This window comes from Oncorhynchus tshawytscha, unplaced genomic scaffold (genome assembly GCF_018296145.1).
Source record: "Oncorhynchus tshawytscha isolate Ot180627B unplaced genomic scaffold, Otsh_v2.0 Un_contig_1948_pilon_pilon, whole genome shotgun sequence".
Classification (NCBI taxonomy): Eukaryota; Metazoa; Chordata; class Actinopteri; order Salmoniformes; family Salmonidae; genus Oncorhynchus; species Oncorhynchus tshawytscha.
The window spans coordinates 20,001-25,000 of record NW_024608097.1 but is presented as its reverse complement, the minus strand read 5'-3'; the positions used below and the strand labels follow the sequence as shown (position 1 = coordinate 25,000).

The 5,000-nt window shown below is 52.3% G+C and overlaps 1 pseudogene; it reads right to left on the bottom strand.

Moving 5' to 3' along the window:
• The window catches only part of LOC121843268, a 40,087-nt pseudogene that overhangs the window by 23,976 nt on the left and 11,111 nt on the right, over nt 1–5,000 (bottom strand).

The following is a 5,000-nucleotide window of genomic DNA, read 5'->3' as shown; positions in this document are numbered from 1 at the left end:
GCAGTGTGTGTGTGTGTGTGTGTGTGTGTGTGTGTGTGTGTATAGTGTGTGTGTGTGTGTGTACCTGTTGTCCCCACAGGAAGCAGCCTTGTTGAGAGCAGAGGAAATGGCAACGCTGGTCAGACTGTCTTTATGGTTGTGAGCCTGGAACAGCTCCTGACCGATCTCTCTGATGTGGGTGGAGATCACCACAAAATAACCCTGAGAGAAACCGATCAGGATGTAGCCATCACCATACCTGGGAGGAGGGGAGAGGAGGAGGAGGAGGAGGGGGAGGGGGAAGAGGTAGGGGGAGAGGAGGGGAGGTAGGGGGAGAGGGAGGAGGGGAGGGAGGAGGGAGAGGGGAGGAGGGGGGGAGGGGAGGGGAGGAGGGGAGGTGGGAAGGAGGGGGAGGAGGAGGAGGAGGAGAAGGAGGGGAGGGAGGGGAGGAGAGGAGGAGGGGAGGGAGGGGGAGAGGAGGAGGGGAGGGAGGGGGGAGGAGGAGGAGGGGAGGAGGGGAGGGGAGGAGGGGAGGTGGGAAGGAGGGGGAGGAGGAGGAGGAGGAGAAGGAGGGGAGGGAGGGAAGGAGGGGGAGGAGGAGGAGGAGAAGGAGGGGAGGGAGGGAGGGAGGGGAGGAGGGAGGAGGGGGAGGAGGAGGAGGGAAAATGCCAAGTTTCAAACAGAAATAGCCAAAGAAATCTGTTTTGTGCGAGAAAGTGTGTGTGTGTGTGTGTGTGTGTGTGTGTACCAGCGGTAGGAGATGATGTGTCCGTAGCGCTGTTGGAAGGCCAGCTCTATGGGGTTGTCGGGGTCGTTGAGGTTAAACAGGAACAGGGTCTTCTTCCCCACGGCAACGCTCACCTGATGGGGTCAGAGGTCAGAGATGAGTGATATGGGTTAAGCCCCAAATCCAAATGGAACCCTTGTCCCTACATAGTGCACTACTATATACCAGCCCTATGGAACCCTATTCCCTACATAGTGCACTACTATATACCAGCCCTATAGCTCCATGTTACCCAGCTCCATGTTACCCAGCTCCATGTTACCCAGCTCCATGTTACCCAGCTCCATGTTACCCAGCTCCATGTTACCCAGCTCCATGTTACCCAGCTCCATGTTACCCAGCTCCATGTTACCCAGCTCCATGTTACCCAGCTCCATGTTACCCAGCTCCATGTTACCCAGCTCCATGTTACCCAGCTCCATGTTACCCAGCTCCATGTTACCCAGCTCCATGTTACCCAGCTCTATGTTACCCAGCTCTATGTTACCCAGCTCTATGTTACCCAGCTCTATGATACCCAGCTCTATGATACCCAGCTCTATGATACCCAGCTCTATGATACCCAGCTCTATGTTACCCAGCTCTATGTTACCCAGCTCTATGTTACCCAGCTCTATGTTACCCAGCTCTATGTTACCCAGCTCTGATACCCAGCTCTATGTTACCCAGCTCTATGATACCCAGCTCTATGATACCCAGCTCTATGATACCCAGCTCTATGCTACCCAGCTCTATGCTACCCAGCTCTATGTTACCCAGCTCTATGATACCCAGCTCTATGATACCCAGCTCTATGATACCCAGCTCTATGTTACCCAGCTCTATGTTACCCAGCTCTATGTTACCCAGCTCTATGTTACCCAGCTCTATGTTACCCAGCTCTATGTTACCCAGCTCTATGTTACCCAGCTCTATGATACCCAGCTCTATGATACCCAGCTCTATGTTACCCAGCTCTATGTGGCCCAGCTCTATGTGGCCCAGCTCTATGTTAACCAGCTCTATGTTACCCAGCTCTATGATACCCAGCTCTATGTGGCCCAGCTCTATGTTACCCAGCTCTATGTTACCCAGCTCTATGATACCCAGCTCTATGATACCCAGCTCTATGATACCCAGCTCTATGATACCCAGCTCTATGATACCCAGCTCCATGATACCCAGCTCTATGTTACCCAGCTCTATGTTACCCAGCTCTATGTTACCCAGCTCTATGTTACCCAGCTCTATGTTACCCAGCTCTATGTTACCCGTAAGGAAATGCTTCATGAACAGTCAGTAACAGACTGGCACAGCAACACTCACTGTGCTCTCTCCTGGGGAAGACCTCTCGTCTGTCTTCATCACAGAGAACTGGACATCAGCTGGGTCAGAACGCACCGACGTCTGGGGGGAGGGAGGGATAGAGGGGGAGAGAGATGGGGAGAGAGGGGGAGGGAGATGGGGAGAGAGGGGAGGGAGATGGAGAGAAGGACAGGGAGAGGAGACGGAGGGAGGACGAGAGAAGGATAGAGAGAGGAGAGAGAAGGATAGAGAGAGGAGAGAGACAGAGGGAGAACGAGAGAAGGATAGAGAGAGGGAGGGAGAACGAGAGAAGGATAGAGATGGAGGGAGAACGAGATAAGGATAGAGAGAGGAGAGAGACGGAGGGAGAACGAGAGAAGGATAGAGAGAGGAGAGAGAAGGATAGAGAGAGGAGAGAGACAGAGGGAGAACGAGAGAAGGATAGAGAGAGGGAGGGAGAACGAGAGAAGGATAGAGAGGGAGGGAGAACGAGAGAAGGATAGAGAGAGGAGAGAGACGGAGGGAGAACGAGAGAAGGATAGAGAGGAGAGAGACGGAGGGAGAACGAGAGAAGGATAGAGAGGAGAGAGACGGAGGGAGAACGAGAGAAGGATAGAGACGGAGGGAGAACGAGAGAAGGATAGAGAGAGGAGAGAGACGGAGGGAGAACGAGAGAAAGGTTGATATAGAAGTACTGTAGGATGGTGTGTTCATTTATCCTTTTATTTAACTAGGCAAGTCAGCTAACAAGACATGATTATTTATGACGGTGTTACCTGTCGGACGGTGTCTCCCTCCTGGTTGCTAATGGTTACGCTGCAGTCCTCGCTGCCCAGCGCCAACAGGTTCTGAGAACTCCAACAGCCACAGGTGATACGCTTAGTGTGCTTTCCTGTGTGTGTGTGTGTGTGTGTGTGTGTGTGTGTGTGTGTGTGTGTGTGTGTGACAGAGTGATAGAGAAAGAGAGTACGTAAGAATTTAAAACCAAACACAATGATCTGTGTTGTTACCCAGGACAGTGTGTGTTGTTACCCAGGACAGTGTGTTGTTACCCAGGACAGTGTGTGTTGTTACCCAGGACAGTGTGTGTGTTGTTACCCAGGACAGTGTGTGTTGTTACCCAGGACAGTGTGTGTGTTGTTACCCAGGACAGTGGTGTGTTGTTACCCAGGACAGTGTGCGTTGTTACCCAGGACAGTGTGCGTTGTTACCCAGGACAGTGTGTGTGTTGTTACCCAGGACAGTGTGTGTTGTTACCCAGGACAGTGTGCGTTGTTACCCAGGACAGTGTGCGTTGTTACCCAGGACAGTGTGCGTTGTTACCCAGGACAGTGTGCGTTGTTACCCAGGACAGTGTGCGTTGTTACCCAGGACAGCGTGCGTTGTTACCCAGGACAGCGTGTGTGTTGTTACCCAGGACAGTGTGTGTGTTGTTACCCAGGACAGTGTGTGTTGTTACCCAGGACAGTGTGTGTTGTTACCCAGGACAGTGTGTGTTGTTACCCAGGACAGTGTGTGTTGTTACCCAGGACAGTGTGTGTTGTTACCCAGGACAGTGTGTGTTTACCCCAGGACAGTGTGTGTTGTTACCCAGGACAGTGTGTGTGTTGTTACCCAGGACAGTGTGTGCGTTGTTACCCAGGACAGTGTGTGCGTTATTACCCAGGACAGTGTGTGCGTTGTTACCCAGGACAGTGTGTGTGTTGTTACCCAGGACAGTGTGTGTGTTGTTACCCAGGACAGTGTGTGTGTTGTTACCCAGGACAGTGTGTGTTGTTACCCAGGACAGTGTGTGCGTTGTTACCCAGGACAGTGTGTGCGTTGTTACCCAGGACAGTGTGCGTTGTTACCCAGGACAGTGTGTGCGTTGTTACCCAGGACAGTGTGCGTTGTTACCCAGGACAGTGTGCGTTGTTACCCAGGACAGTGTGCGTTGTTACCCAGGACAGTGTGCGTTGTTACCCAGGACAGTGTGTGTTGTTACCCAGGACAGTGTGTTGTTACCCAGGACAGTGTGTTGTTACCCAGGACAGTGTGTGTTGTTACCCAGGACAGTGTGTGTTGTTACCCAGGACAGTGTGTGTTGTTACCCAGGACAGTGTGTGTTGTTACCCAGGACAGTGTGTGTTGTTACCCAGGACAGTGTGTGTGTTGTTACCCAGGACAGTGTGTGTGTTGTTACCCAGGACAGTGTGTGTGTTGTTACCCAGGACAGTGTGTGCGTTATTACCCAGGACAGTGTGTGTGTTGTTACCCAGGACAGTGTGTGTGTTGTTACCCAGGACAGTGTGTGTTGTTACCCAGGACAGTGTGTGTTGTTACCCAGGACAGTGTGTGTTGTTACCCAGGACAGTGTGTGTGTTGTTACCCAGGACAGTGTGTGCGTTGTTACCCAGGACAGTGTGCGTTGTTACCCAGGACAGTGTGTGTGTTGTTACCCAGGACAGTGTGCGTTGTTACCCAGGACAGTGTGCGTTGTTACCCAGGACAGTGTGCGTTGTTACCCAGGACAGTGTGTGTTGTTACCCAGGACAGTGTGTGTTGTTACCCAGGACAGTGTGTGTTGTTACCCAGGACAGTGTGTGTTGTTACCCAGGACAGTGTGTGTGTTGTTACCCAGGACAGTGTGTGTGTTGTTACCCAGGACAGTGTGTGTGTTGTTACCCAGGACAGTGTGTGTGTTGTTACCCAGGACAGTGTGTGTTGTTACCCAGGACAGTGTGTGTTGTTACCCAGGACAGTGTGTGTTGTTACCCAGGACAGTGTGTGTTGTTACCCAGGACAGTGTGTGTTGTTACCCAGGACAGTGTGTGTGTTGTTACCCAGGACAGTGTGTGCGTTGTTACCCAGGACAGTGTGTGCGTTATTACCCAGGACAGTGTGTGCGTTGTTACCCAGGACAGTGTGTGTGTTGTTACCCAGGACAGTGTGTGTGTTGTTACCCAGGACA